The following is a 16,139-nucleotide window of genomic DNA, read 5'->3' as shown; positions in this document are numbered from 1 at the left end:
CAGAAGCTGTGCAGGAGGTCTAGATGCTGCTGTAGACCCTCTTTAGTGGGAGACAGCAGCACCAGATCATCAGCGAACAGAAGGCATCTGACTTCAGTGTCCAGTAGAGTAAGGCCAGGTGCTGCAGACTGATCCAGAGCCCTCGCTAGCTCATTTATGTAGATGTTGAAGAGCGTGGGACTTAAGCTGCAGCCCTGTCTCACTCCACGACTCTGAGGGAGGAATTCTGTGTGCTTGTTACCAATTTTAACTGCAAATTTGTTGTTTGTGTACATAGATTTGATGATGTCATATGCTTTTCCTCCAATGCCGCACTGGATTAATTGAAGAAAAAGACCTTCATGCCAAATGGAGTCAAATGCTTTTTTGAAGTCAACAAAGCATGAGAAAATTTTACTTTTGTTTTGGTTGATTTGCTTATCGACTAAGGTATGGAGAGTGTATATGTGGTCTGATGTGCGATATTTTGGTTGGAAGCCAATTTGACACTTGTTTAGAACATTTCTGTCTCTGAGAAAATGGGCTAGTCTGCCGTTAAGGATGTTGCAGAAAAGTTTGCCTAGGTTGCTGTTTACACATATACCACGGTAGTTATTAGGGTCAAATCTGTCTCCGTTTTTATGGATTGGGGTAATAAGACCTTTGTTCCAAATGCTGGGGAATATACCTAAACTCAGGATGATATTGAAGAGCTTTAGAATGGCTAATTTGAATTTGTGGTCTGTGTATTTAATCATTTCATTTAGGATGCCATCGATACCACATGCTTTTTGCAATTTCAGGGTTTGTATTTTGTCTAATAGTTCGGTTAGTGTTATTGGGGAGTCTAATGGGTTCTGGTAGTCTTTGATGGTTGATTCTAAAACCCTTAGTTTGTCATATAGGGCATTTTGTTCCTGATTTCTGTTTATATCACTAAAGAGGTTGGAGAAGTGGTTTACCCAAACATCTCCATTCTGGATAGCTAGTTCTGGATGGTAGGGTTTGTTTAGTGTGTTCCAATGTTTCCAGAACTGGTCGGATTCTAAGGATTCTTCAATTTCCCTGAGTTGACTTTTTGTGTTTTGTTCTTTTTTCTTTCTTAAAGTATTCCTATATTGTTTCAGTTTTTCGTGATAGAGATGACGGATGTTCTCATTGTCAGCATCTCTGTGTTTCTGGTTGGATAGGATTATTAATTCTTTCCTAAGTTTTTTGCAGTCATTGTCAAACCATTTCTCAGTGGCACTGGCATGTGGTCTTTTTGGTTTTCTTTTTGTGATTTTTAAGTTGGATAATGTTGCTGATACCTCAAATATTCTGTTCAGCTTGTCTACTGCTAGGTTTGTACCTTCACTATTGTGCGTAAAGGAGTGGCAAGGAATTGATCTAATAGGGCTTGAATTTTCGGTTGACTAATTGTACTTAGATATGTATCTTTACTGTTTTCTTTCCATCTATACATGTTTCTAAGTGAGTGGAGCTGGGTTTGTTTAGATGCTTCTTGGTTGGGCATTGCTCTGTTTAAGTATAGGGTTATTTTACTGTGGTCTGACAGGGGGTTTAGTGGGCTGACTGTGAACGCTCTTAGGGAGTTTGGGTTAAGGTCTGTCAGAAAATAGTCGACTGTACTGCTACCGAAAGATGAGCTGTAGGTGTATCTACCGTAGGAGTCTCCTCGAAGCCTGCCGTTGACTACGAACAGACCTAGTGTGCGACACAGATGAAGAAGATGTGTTCCGCTTTTGTTTGTTGTTTTATCATAGTTGTGTCTCTGTGCTTGTATGGGTGTGGGGAGGACGTCTCCTCCAGGCAGGTGTTTGTCCCCCTGAGAGTTCAGTGTGTCCAGTTCTTCACCTGTTCTGGCATTCAGGTCTCCACAGAGCAGCACACTTCCCTGTGACTGGAAGTAATTAATGTCTACTTCAAGAATGGAGAAACTGTCTTCATTAAAATATGGAGACTCTGCTGGAGGGATATAAGTGGCACACAGCAGGATGTTTTTCTCTGTTGCGGTGACTGTCTTATTAATTTCTAACCATGTGTAGAATTGTCCTGTTTTAGCTACTTTGATGGCATGGGCAAGATTTGATCTGTACCAGATAAGCATTCCTCCTGAGTCTCTTCCTTGTGTCACTCCAGGCAGTTTAATGGATGGGATGATGAGTTCTCTGTAGCCTTCGGGGCAGCCGGTGGGTCCATCTCCTCTGCTCCATGTCTCCTGCAGGATGATGATGTCTGAGTTTTTGATTTCCGAGTTGAAATCTGGGTTTCTGCTTTTGAGGCCAAAGGTAGATGATCTCAGGCCTTGAATGTTCCAACATGAAATGATAAAGGCTTTGTTATCCATGGGGAAATACTTTTGGTGATAAGTTTTGACCTATGACAGTAGGTGTGAGCAGATGAGGTTGAGCATCTGACGGATGTCTCTTAGCTCTGTTGATGTGGCCTGCACTGGTGCTGTTGTGGATGTTCTGCTCACTATCTGAGCGTAGCTGTGTCTGCCCGGGGCCTGCGGGGTATGAGGAGGGCAGGGGGTCCGCAGGAGGGGCTTTGGCCTGGCCTGATGCACTGGATGTGAGGGTGTGAGGGCTGGAAGAAGATGCAGTGTTGGTTGGGATGGTCTCAGCATGTGAGAGTGCTGTGGTCTTGATGGAAGTATTCTGGATGTTCTCTCTGGGGGTACACTGTGCTTTCTTACAGGTCTGGGTGGATGCTGTTGGACTCTGTTGCTCCTGGGGGTGCTGTTGTGATACCGACTCAGGGCCACATCTTTTAGCGTCCTGGCGAAGACAGGAACAGCTGTCTTGTACAGATGGACATGGTCGTAGAGGCATGTGGGGTCCAGGGTGGGGTGGTGTGCCAGGTGCACATTGGGTTTAAGTGCACAGGAGCGGGAGAGGTGGGCATTCACCCGCTGGATGGTGTCAGGGTGGAAGTCTTTTCTGGGCAGCAGTGTGGAGATGGTAATTTTAGCATTTGGGAAGCTGGTTGAGGCCTTTTCAATCACTGTTTGTAGTGATATAGCCACCCTCTCCTGTTGGGCTCTCAGATCGTTTGTGCCGGTGTGGATTATTACATGGCTTGGGGATCCCAGTTTGTCAACACTTAGCCATTTGAGTGCGCTCTGAGTGTTCGGACACCAGAGTTTGGCCACTCTGTGTTTGGGAAAAAGCTTCTTTTCATCAATAAATTTCCCGTTTGAATCAATTAAAAGAGCGACTTCCGGTCGCATTGTTCCTTCTATCGGTGTGGACGGGTCGTCTGAGTGTGAGGCTGGTTGTGAGGTGAGGGAAGGGTCTGATGGGAGAGGAGGATTCTGGCTGTGCTGAAGATCTGTTGTTTGGGAGCTGTGATCAGGGTGAAGAGTGTCCTGCTCCACCGGTTCCTCTGATGAGCTGAACTCGCTGTGCTGTGCTCCTCTGTCCTGCCTCAGTTCACTTATTTCCATCCTCATTGCTGTTAGTTGTGCCTTGTGTAACTCAGTCTGTTGTAAGAACTGTGTTTCCAGTGTCTCCAGCTGAGCCCTTAACCCCTCTCTCTCCTGCTGGAGTCCCTTCACCTCAGTCTGCAGTGTACACAGCTCTCTCCTGAGGCTGTCCCTATCTCTGTGCTTGGCTGTGGGGCTGTTGCTGGTCTGGTCTGTTGTCTGAACTGTTTGCAGGGAGAAGATCATCTCCTTGAGCTGGACCATTTTTCCCTCTAGCTCTGTGAATCTCTCCCTCATGTCAGTGCAATAGCAGTGTGGATGGGGGTCTTTGGTCTGTTCTGTGCTCGAAGGGTCTCTGTGTTCTGTCTGATCCTCGTCTGTGTGGAAGGTGTGGAAGACTGACTCCTCAGGAGGGATAAGTTGGTCGCTGGTAGTGGTCTCTTTCTGTGCTCTGTCTTTGATGCTGAGGAAGTCTTGTTCGAAGAGCCCATTGATGCTTTTTACCACCACTATACCCGTTGTTTTGTAGATATTTACGTTGGTGGTTGTTGTGTCTTCCTCATTTTTTATTTTTAGCTGGAAACCCCCGCAGATGCCTTTTCTTTCAGCTGAGGGGTAGTGTGCAATGATGGCCTTGTGCCATCCATAGGGCTAGTTGGTATGGAATATTAGGTTACTTATGCTGCCATCTTTATGTAGGTCTGCAAAAAGTGTTTCTGGGTTGTCTGTCAGTCTTTTGTTTTTGTAGACTTTCCGTGCCGATTCATTTGTGACATCTTTAGGATAGTGCAGTGGGATGGCCTCCACATACGGGGGTTGTTTAGGCCTGGTGCTGTGGCTGGAGTGTTCAGAACTCTTCTGGGGGCGGGGCCAGGATGATGCACTGGCCATAGTTGATTTAGAATGTAAACATCCAACTGAAAATAACTGCCAGTTTTATGTTTATTTTCTCCCAGTGATGATATAAAGGGATAAAATTAATAAAAAAAGCCAAAAAAGCAGGCAAAAAATATAACTTTCACTGATTTTGTGAGGAAATATATATATATATATATATATATATATATATATATATATATATTTCTTTAAAGTTCAAGTTTCAGTTTTGTCCAAAATGTCTCTTTGTGCTGTGCTGAGCAAAAACTCAGAGAGATGTGAAATTGCACTTTCTGTTCAAGATGTCTTTACCTCTCTTCTTTCTTGAAAGTTTCCTTCTTAGATGTTATGTTGATTATGTTGCTTGATGTCATCCTTTTCATTATAAATATCCTCTTCTGTAGAGGGTAATCCTGTGCTGATCTTCTCTTGAACTTTCCTCAGATTCAGGTGTAAAAAATTAAATAAAAAATAAAAATAAATAAAAACTGTCCCAATTCAACAAAAACTTCGTCTAGATGTTGTTTTATGTTAAATCTTCTACTTTTATCTTATTTTGTTGTAAAATAATTCCTATTTTTTATCATTTATCTGGAGCTCAACTCAAGTGTGACCATCTCTCATGGAACTCTCTCTCTCAGTAGTCCGCTGGTTTGTCTAGATCAGACTCTTATTCCTCGGCTGGATGGTGTCGAGACTCTGAAGCTGCACTGAAACTCACATCTGGACCTTCGACCCGTTGGACCCCATTGAAGACACTATATGGAGAAACACCTGGAGTGTGTTCCTCAAAAACCTTCATTTCTTTCCCACTGAAGAAAGAAAGACATGAACATCTTGGATGACGTGAAGGAGAGGAAACTATCAGGAAATGAATTCTGAAGTGACTAATCCTTTAACAAAAGTCTTTTCTCGGTGTGTGTGTGTGTGTGTGTGCTCTGTCGATAAGCATCTCGAGCTGGAATGTGGCGTTGCTGATGGTGATCATACACCCACACACTCGAGTCGTGTCAGGGTTCGTCTGCTCGTGTGTTTGGGAGGATTTAAGGGCAACGAGCAGAAACGCTGCCAACTGGGTCAGTGCTGTTCGTTTACAGGTCGAGCTTTAAATGACCCTTTTGTTTCAGATCTGTTTGCCTTTCAGTGCATTGGACTTCATTTGAAGGATTCAGTTGTTGATGGCTTTGATGTGAGATATTTTGGCTGGTGACAGATTGTTGTTTGTATTATTGACATGTTGTCCATCATGGTTTCTGTCATGAGATCATTAGTGACCCAATCACTGCCGCTGTGATCCAGGAAGATGTTGACATTATTAGACAACCTGGATCCTACTGTCGAGCTGTTGTGTGTGTGATAATTAAAGCTCCTCGTCATAGATCTTAGTGTTGATTGTGTGTACTCATGTGGGATTGCCATAAAGCGCTTAATGGAGTTGATTGCGGAGTCGAATCTGTTAATGTGCACCAGGCACAGATGAAGCACATCAGGTGTGTCTGTGCCGTGTCAACATCGCCGTGCTCGCGTGGGAAACACACTTTACTGAGCTTTACAAAACCTGCTGCCAGTGGAGGACGAGCAGAGAGAGAGATGGAGAGATACGAACAAGCAGAACCAAACCATGAATCACTCATGAATCATTCCTAAAAGTGTCCTGTTATGCTTTTCCTTCTGTGTTTAGTGTGTAATGTTGCTGTTTGAGCATGAAAAAGCACTGCAAAGTTACAAAGTTATTCTCTATATCAGTGAATCAGTGTTTCTGAACTCCCTGAAACGCCTCCATTGTAGTCTTGAGTTTCTTCCTGGAACGAAAAACGTCACAGTATTTCTCATTTAAAGGGGCAGTCTGTAAGAATGACAGCTAGTGGTCGAAACGGGTACTGCAGTCCAATTCAAAATATCTCCCGCCCCGCCTCCTCAGACTCGACGCTCACACGGGTCGCCAGTTTGAGACGCGCAACAGGAGCGAGCGCAATGCACGATGAAAACTGGAACGTGCAGAAACACAGACCAACACAATAACAAACATTTCAGCCTGGAAACACACATTTCAGAGTAAAATCACTGGGTGTAGGAGTGTTTATCAGGGAAACGAGTGTGTGCACTCAGCATGTTTCCTCAATATATGCAAACATATTATGGTATTTTTTTGCTTTAGTAGAGTGAAACAGTTACATACAGCACCTTTAAATAATTAATGCGCAGAATAAAGGGGCGGGGCCTGGATGAGTTAGTTAGTAGTGTGTTAGACTGGCGGTTATGGAAAGGGGCGGGGCATTTCCTAAACACACTCGAAGCGCTCGGCCAATCACAACACACTGCTCCAGCTGACCAATCAGAGCACAGTGTGCTTTTCAGGAGGAGGGGCTTCATAGAGACAGGAAGTAAACAGAGCGTTACTGACAGACTGGGAAGAGAGGAGCCGCAACAATGGAGAATATGAGGAGAATAATCAACATTCAAGCAGGAAAACCTGTTCTAGTAGAGCCAGAAACTACAGCAAGAGTTTGAAGAAGGGCTGAATAGGCCAACTTGCTACAGTCTTTGAATTATTTTTTGTTGAAAAATCTGATTGATTCACTTGTTTCATCACTGGATGAATGTGTTTTTGAACAAATCTCTCAAATGAATGATTTAAGGGCGGTTAAAATGGTTCGATCAAGGATTCAGTCTCTCTAAACTCCGCCTCTCTGAGAGCTGCTCTGCTCTGATTGGTCATATGTCCCAGTCTGTTGTGATTGGTCAGAAAGCAAACGCTCATTATCATATCTGACTGTCAGCTCTTGATCACAGTGATACGAACAGTAACGATGGCGTGGGTTTCACCGTATCAATCTCATCAAAGTGGATTTGCTTTGTCAGCAGAAAACAGCGTTTTCTCGACACGAACAACACGAACCAAACTCTCCCAGTCTCAGATACACTACAGTGTTTGAGGGCGGAGCTAAGAGACGCTGTTCAGCCAATCAAGACCAGAGGTGGGCGTTATGGTAATTAGTTAGAAACCTACACAGGTTCATCAGGAAGTGAGACTGAATTACTGACGACTCGTTTCAGTTCAGAATCACTTCTTTCTGTTCGGAGACAATTTATTTGCACTTTGATATTTTCAGACCTTTTACATTCACAAACTGCTATATTACACACTACATGAAAGGTAATATTCGTAAAAGCATAATAGGGCACTGTAAACTGTGTTTTGCTTATATACACCAGACCATGAGGACAACATCTCAAAAATGTGAAAAACATCACTGAAAAATGACAGCAGTGCTAGAAAGTTTATGAAACCTTGTGGCCTAAATTAAGGTCAAATTCTAAAATTACATAAATATTCCCTTAAACTAATAACAAACAGATCTTTGCATTTTTCTAATTGTATTTATTGACCAAAAAAATTACAGGAAGTAGATCTATTTGTTGGCATTTGTGGATGTAGACCCCCAAAAATGATTTTATATACAGGTGAAACAAATATATTATATAGACTCATTACATGCAAAGTGAGATATTTCAAGCATTTATTTGTTATAATTGTGATGATTATGGCTTACAGCTTATGAAAACCCCAAAGTCAAAATTAGAATATTGTGAAAAGGTTTTCATAAGAGCCATAATCATCAAAATTATAACAAATAAAGGCTTGAAATATCTCACTTTGCATGTAATGAGTCTATATAATATATTAGTTTCACCTTTTAAGTTGAATTACTGAAATAAATGAACTTTTGCACCATATTCAAATTTTTTGAGTTTCACCCATAATAGATGTAAGTTCCATTATTTTGAAATGAAAAATTGATGAATTGAAATGAAACCTTTGTGTGATTGAGCTAGTGTTAATCTGAAGCTCGAGCTGTTTCTGCTCCTGCCGAAGGGCCAGAGATCGGGATTCTGCCGAGACGAGACGCGTTTCTGTGTCTGATAGACGTTAGCACTGGTAACTCATCACGACTCCAGCGTCGGGTCTCAGACCGCATCGAGAATCACAGTTCTCAGTTCATAATGTGCTGTTTCTGAGTAACAGCAGAACTGGAGAAAAGCTGATATCTAGCAGATAAATGTGTCGCCACTGTGACCGCTTGATCTCCAGCTTCTTCTCGCATGTTTAAAACAAACACTGATGTGCCGAATGTGAACGATTTCTCTTCACACACTGCTCAAAATCCTGAACACAGAGCGATATCTTCAGCTGTTGCTTTGTGTCTTGATAAACATTTCCCCCTAAATCTTCTCATTTCAGGGCAGCTTTTAAAAAATGTATGCATTTCATTTGGTTTTAAAATGTGCTGAAACCAACAAACAGCCTTGTCTTAAAAATCTCTATTAAGCCTTTTCAAATATTCCCTTTCAGGCGTTGTGCAATAAAGCTTTTCATGAATGTCAGATCAAACTGCAGATAAATGAGTTAAACGAAAGGAGTGATTCTGAACTGAAGAGTCGTCAGAAACTCAGTCTCTCTTCCTGATGAATCTATGTAGGTTTGTCACTGATACGGTAAACCCACGCCATGATACGGTTCGTATCGCTGTGTATCAAGTGAGGGAATTCAAAATATTAATAACAAGTATATCAATGACTTAACACTGGTTCAGACCTTTCATTTATTTTCCATGAACAATGAAGTCCAAGTGAATTTAAGCATGCGAGTCTGTCTTGCATAATACGATTTATTAAACGTGTGCCTCACTAAGACACACGCGCACACACACACACACTCTCTGTGGGCTCAAATCTCATGATAGAAAGCCACTAAATCCTTGTCTGTGTTTTCCTCTTCATATCTGCTCATTTATGTTTTGTTTCTTGTTGAGCGTTCATTCAGACTCTTCTGCTGTAATCGAGTGTTTCCTCTCATTGTAAAGAGGCTGAACTGAATGTGAGCTGCGTCCTAATCCATGAACACACACGTTCACTTCAACACACACGTTTACTGGGGCATCTAAAAGACCACATACAGAACCTTGTTTTAACATAAAGACTAAACTAAACTTGAAACTCAGCCCAAAATGATTTGTGTTTTAATAGAAGTGTATATAAACCGCTGCAGTGTTTGTTTCAGGCACACGGTGTTCGTTCACACGCATGTAATCCGCTTATAAAAGCGTCTGTCGCTTCTCACGAACTCCATCAGGTTCAGTGAGTTTAACCTGCATTACGGAGAGCAATGTTTGATAGGTTCACTTTATTTACATTTATATCCGAGCCCGTTCTCATCCTTTGGCGTCATATAGGTGACGCCATATGACAAAACGGCGAAATACTACGCACATGGCACCCTTTAGCGTGAATATAACACGCAAACCCAAGGCGTCATAAAGTTGGCTGGCATCCTTTAGCGTGAATATGAGACGCAGACCCTACCCTACCCCACACCTAAACCTACCCATCACAGTGCGTGTTATATTCACGCTAAAGGGTGCCATGTGCGTAGTATTTCGCCGTTTTGTCATATGGCGTCACCTATATGACGCCAAAGGATGAGAATGCGCTGTATATTCATATAATTGCCATAATTGCATGCACATTCTTCCAGCTCAGATCATCGGATCATGGGTTTGATCCTCTGGGAACGCAGGAACTGAAGTCGCTTCGGATAAGTGTCTGCCGAATGCATGAATGTAAAAATGTGTTGTAACATCTTCGTGGACAGAAGTTTCCAGCAGTTCGCCAGTGTTCAGACGAAATCAAAGCTCAAGGGCTTGAAAGTGGAAAATTGAAGACATAAATATTTGTATTGTAACTTGTAGTGTTAGTTGGTTAATGTAAAGAGTGAAGCTATTCAGTTTATGTCCAGTTCATTTGGGTTGCATCTGTGAACACAACCATGGATTTATTCCAGATTATGATTATTATTTGTGCCTGCTAATTACCCTTCCCAATTAATACGTTTTAGACAGTGTTTGGAGGTTATTCATGATGACGCGGCGTATTGAAAGTAGATGGACATGCACTATATCTCTAGAAGAGTCCAGTGTCACAGCAGAAGCCCTCGTCAGCGAGTGTCATAGAGGCTCTCCTGAAGGCCAGGGTCGCACCGTGACCCCTGACCCGATGACCTGGGCTTTCACAGGCCTGTGTGTCCTGAATCAGGTCAGTGTGTCAGTCAGGGCTGAGGTCAGACACACACACACACACTCATGTTCATTCAGGGCTGTAGTAAAAGCGCTGAATCAGGAGTCCGCTGTGTGGAAGAAACCGAACGAGTTCACGGCAAGCACAGAAAGACTTCACCAACTCCATACATTCAACATCTCTATCTGGACTAGATCAGCACACTAACACTGTAAAAAGTTATTGTGATTTTTAACGGTAAAAGACTCAAAATGTTACGGTGAAAAACTGTTCATTGGTTAACAGACAGTACTGTACAGAGAATAACTGTGATGGATCTAACCGTACATTTAATGTCATTTTACAGTAAAATACCGTTTTTAGAAGTAAAACAGAAAGTCATTTTATAATTTACAGTAAAAAACGGTAAATTAACATTCCCACAGATCCCTGCGTGACACTTCACATTTGTTGTATTTTTGTTGAAAGTACTGTTTTTTAGTTTTTCTTATTTTTTTCTAATCAGTTCTGTACAATAGGGTTTCATGTTATATTTAATGTTGTTAAATTGATGTTTATTGCATTTTTTTTAGATTTCATGTGTGTTAACATGATGGTGTTTAGTGTGTGTGTGTGAATGACAACTATGCAGCTTCTATATATTAGTATTAACCATCTCAGCTTGTGGAAAAGCTTTGATTCATCATGTGACTTGTCATCACCACTGTGATTGGTGGTTGCCAGTGTATTAAAATTATACAAAACAGATATTAATACTTCAATAGGTTGGTAAATTAATATTATCACATAATGAAATATGTTTTTTGTAGTGTAAATTTAAGTTAAGTCTGTAAAACCTAAAATGTTGCTACCATATTTTTATGGTAAATTTCTGGCAACCAGAGTTACCGTTTTTTAACCGTAAATGTAACGTATTTTTTTTACAGTGAATTTTTTGGGCAGTTTACCTCTCTAACTAACTAGTTCTCTACATAAGAACGTGAATAGGCTGCAGTTGACGGAGGAAAGCCTCTCAGTTTTTTATTAATGATGTTTGAATCCTACAGTCGTCTTTCACACACAGATTACGTGATGTAACTGTGGGTTTGTCGTTTGCCTCTGGGAACGTTCTCTCAGATCTGCTCTGTGTGCTCATCTGTGAGTATGTCTACAGCTCTATCAATAAATGCCTTCTGGGAGTGTGTGTCAGTCAGCGGTCGAGCTAATAGAGCTGTTCAGAAACAGAAGCGCATTGATCGAGTCCAGCCCATATTTAGATGTGTCCGTCTCTCAATGACTCGCCAGCACTCCAGTCTTTATTTAATCCTTTATCTGCACTTATACACATGCTGACCGCACTGATTTTAAGAGTATAAAATGGTGAATGTAGTTAAAGCCTCTTTGGGAGTTGTCTTGACTTGTTATCAGCATTTGGTGTGTTTGTAAAGTTTGAGTAAAGCCTGATAAAGGGAAAGAAGAATAAAATGTGTAGTTGTTTAGAGTTGCACGATTGAGCAGAAATTGAGAATCACAATTTTTTTGTTTAAAATATCAAAATGTATCATGATTCTCCCATTCTGAACGGACAACTAAACAAAATAAAATGTACTTTACTAGAGGTTCTGAGTCTGACAAAATGTTAATTGCTTAATATGAATATTAAAAAAAAATCAGTTTGAGTGAATGATTCAACGACTCACTCATAAAGACTTCACTTGTTTCATTACTGGATGAATCGCGTTTTTTAACGAATCTCTCGAGTGAATGATTCAATGACAAACACATATTTTAAGTCTCTTGTCTCCCCCTACTGGAGTAACGGTGTAATACAATCTTTATGTGAAGCATCAAGTTACTTTCAAAAGCTGATTTACTCTATTTTGATCTCTACTGTAGACATCAGTGTTTATATCTGTACTATAATCTTTCCTCCAGCACTTCTGTGATAATCTGAGTGATTGTAAGACAGAAATAATGATGCTGTGATGTTGGAAAGACTGTTAGTGAAGCGGTTCATATCTATTCATGACGCCGGCCCTCTCTGGATCAGAACTCAGATCTGAATGTTTAACGATTTAACGCATTTAACGTTTCGATTCACAAGCTTGATTTGATTAAATTCTGCTTTTGGTTCAATTAGATTTGATGTGGATAATTTGGATGCATGTCTATTTCAGGAAAATCTCCTCACTTCTGCTGTAAACTACAGGAACCCTGTCAGCTGCTACATCACTGTAATATTAATTTGTAAAGAAACATTTACATTAGCTTTAACTTTTAAATGACATAGCCTAATTATGCTTCTACTCCAATTCATTGTTGAAATATAAACATTTAAACTCTGGTTGTCATAACTTCTTTTGATGGCAGATTTATTCAAATAAATGACATTTTGCTACATTAAACAAGTTAAGTAAAAATATGAATATTTACTATAATGCATGTATTTAGCAATATGCTCCTCTCTATAGTTCTTTTTTTTTTCTGGCTGACTATTGAGTTTTTGTTCTCTCAATGTCTTTTCTGAGGGAAATGTGACGTTGCGTGACATTAGTGTTGTTTTATTGACGGCTGAAACACGGATTGATGGATTATATGAGACATGACTGATATCAGGAAGCTGTTCTGTATCTTTCATCATTCCTTCTGATGTTCATTGATGTTTATTTGCTGCTGTAACTAGTAGTGAAGAGGAAGAGATGAACGGTTCTTCTGACACACACACACACACACACACACACACACACACACACACACACACACACACACATTTGTGGACTGAATTCAGTGACAGAACCTGAATGTTTGGGAAGTTCACGCATCAACTAAACACATGTGAACTTGCATCACATCTCCTATCTGTGTCTTCCTGATGTCCTCGTACGGATACAGATGAACATAACTTACATGATGAGAAAGATTGGAAATAACCTTATACAGACCGGGTTTAGCACGTGCTTTAATCACTCCTGTCCCAATCTAACGCCTGTAAAACGTTCTAAACTATGTATTTTTCTATTTATCTTTTGTTTTAAATTGAATGTATTTATGCAACTCTTTGTGTAACTTGAAGGATGTGCAAGTCTGCTCTTGCCATGAACATGTTCTCAAGTGCATTAATCTCTGCTACGACCGTCAAACATGTGACCTGTAGTGTGCTTGTGAACGTGTGTGATAATCACATGTTTGAGGCGTTATTGTCAGCACTGATGCAGGAGAACAGCGAGAACTAGCCCTGACTAACACCGAGAACTAGCCCTGACTAACACCGAGAACTAGCCCTGACTTACACAGAGAACAAGCCCTGACTAACACCGAGAACTAGCCCTGACTAACACAGAGAACAAGCCCTGACTAACACAGAGAACAAGCCCTGACTAACACAGAGAACTAGCCCTGACTAACACAGAGAACAAGCCCTGACTAACACAGAGAACTAGCCCTGACTAACACAGAGAACTAGCCCTGACTAACACAGATAACTAGCCCTGACTAACACAAAGAACAAGCCCTGACTAACACAGAGAACAAGCCCTGACTAACACAGAGAACTAGCCCTGACTAACACAGATAACTAGCCCTGACTAACACAGAGAACAAGCCCTGACTAACACAGAGAACAAGCCCTGACTAACACAGAGAACTAGCCCTGACTAACACAGAGAACAAGCCCTGACTAACACAGAGAACTAGCCCTGACTAACACAGAGAACAAGCCCTGACTAACACAGAGAACTAGCCCTGACTAACACAGAGAACTAGCCCTGACTGACACAGAGAACTAGTCCTGACTGACACAGAGAACTAGCCCTGACTGACACAGAGAACTAGCCCTGACTGACACAGAGAACAAGCCCTGACTAACACAGATAACTAGCCCTGACTAACACAGATAACTAGCCCTGACTAACACAGAGAACTAGCCCTGACTAACACAGAGAACAAGCCCTGACTAACACAGAGAACTAGCCCTGACTAACACCGAGAACAAGCCCTGACTAACACAGAGAACTAGCCCTGACTAACACAGAGAACAAGCCCTGACTAACACAGAGAACTAGCCCTGACTAACACAGAGAACTAGCCCTGACTGACACAGAGAACTAGTCCTGACTGACACAGAGAACTAGCCCTGACTGACACAGAGAACTAGCCCTGACTAACACCGAGAACTAGCCCTGACTGACACCGAGAACTAGTCCTGACTAACACAGAGAACTAGCCCTGACTAACACAGAGAACTAGCCCTGACTGACACAGAGAACTAGCCCTGACTAACACAGAGAACTAGTCCTGACTGACACAGAGAACTAGCCCTGACTAACACAGAGAACTAGCCCTGACTGACACAGAGAACTAGCCCTGACTGACACAGAGAACTAGCCCTGACTGACACAGAGAACTAGCCCTGACTGACACAGAGAACTAGCCCTGACTGACACAGAGAACTAGCCCTGACTGACACAGAGAACTAGTCCTGACTGACACAGAGAACTAGCCCTGACTGACACCGAGAACTAGCCCTGACTTACACCGAGAACTAGCCCTGACTGACACAGAGAACTAGCCCTGACTAACACAGAGAACAAGCCCTGACTAACACAGAGAACTAGTCCTGACTGACACAGAGAACTAGTCCTGACTGACACAGAGAACAAGTCCTGACTAACACAGAGAACTAGTCCTGACTAACACAGAGAACTAGCCCTGACTAACACAGAGAACTAGCCTTGACTAACACAGAGATCTGCTGCATGTAGAGACTCAAACACTCCCTGAAACACTGCATTATTCATGAGTTCTGCTGGAGCTGGAACAACCACACAAACACACACACAGAAAAACCTCTCACAGGCTCTCACTGACTCACACACACACGGAAAAACCTCTCACAGGCTCTCACTGACTCACACACACACACACACACGGAAAAACCTCTCACAGGCTCTCACTGACTCACACACACACACACACACAGAAAAACCTCTCACAGGCTCTCACTGACTCACACACACACAGAAAAACCTCTCACAGGCTCTCACTGACTCACACACACACACACACACACACACGGAAAAACCTCTCACAGGCTCTCACTGACACACACACACACACACACACACACACGAAAAACCTCAGTCACTCACTCACTGACTGACTCACTCTCACTCACATACACACATACTCACTAACACTCTCTCACACTCACATAAACACATGGAAAAACCTCTCACACTCAGACTCTCTCTCACACACACACACACGGAAAAACCTCACACAGTCTCTCATTCACACACACACACACTAACACTCCCTCACACACACCACACACACACACACACACACACACACACTGAAAAACCTCTCTCTCACACACACACACACACACACACACACACACACACACACACACACACACACACACACACACACACACACACACACACACACACACACTCAAACTCTCTCTTCAACACGACACACTCAGACACACACATATAGTTTCTTGAACACATTAGACCCTAAAGACGACATCTTCACACGTTCAGCTTCATGTGGTTCAGAGTCGCACAGAACAACATCTGACTTCCTTAACGTGTGTGTGTCGGTGTACAGTGGACTTGATGTTCTCCACGAGGAATCGACTGGGTTGTGAAAGTGTCTCTATATGATTAAATGTGCGCTTAATGTGTGTGTAACGAGACAGCAGAGGAAGATCCCACTTATTGAAGAAAAGAGACACTGGATACATGATGATATCACGAGAGTTTATGAGTTCAGTGATGGAGCTCCGGCCTCT

At 42.0% G+C, this 16,139-nt stretch overlaps 1 protein-coding gene across 8 annotated transcripts in view; it reads left to right on the top strand.

The window, feature by feature from the left end:
* Positions 1–16,139, top strand: part of LOC130077377 (serine/threonine-protein kinase WNK2-like) — an 80,025-nt gene that overhangs the window by 5,964 nt on the left and 57,922 nt on the right. The gene's annotated exons all lie outside the window — the stretch shown is intronic.

The sequence above is a fragment of the Rhinichthys klamathensis genome, unplaced genomic scaffold (genome assembly GCF_029890125.1).
Source record: "Rhinichthys klamathensis goyatoka isolate OS25496 unplaced genomic scaffold, OSU_Roscu_1.1 h1tg000732l_1, whole genome shotgun sequence".
NCBI classification, from domain to species: Eukaryota; Metazoa; Chordata; class Actinopteri; order Cypriniformes; family Leuciscidae; genus Rhinichthys; species Rhinichthys klamathensis.
This window is presented reverse-complemented; position numbering and strand designations above follow the sequence as displayed.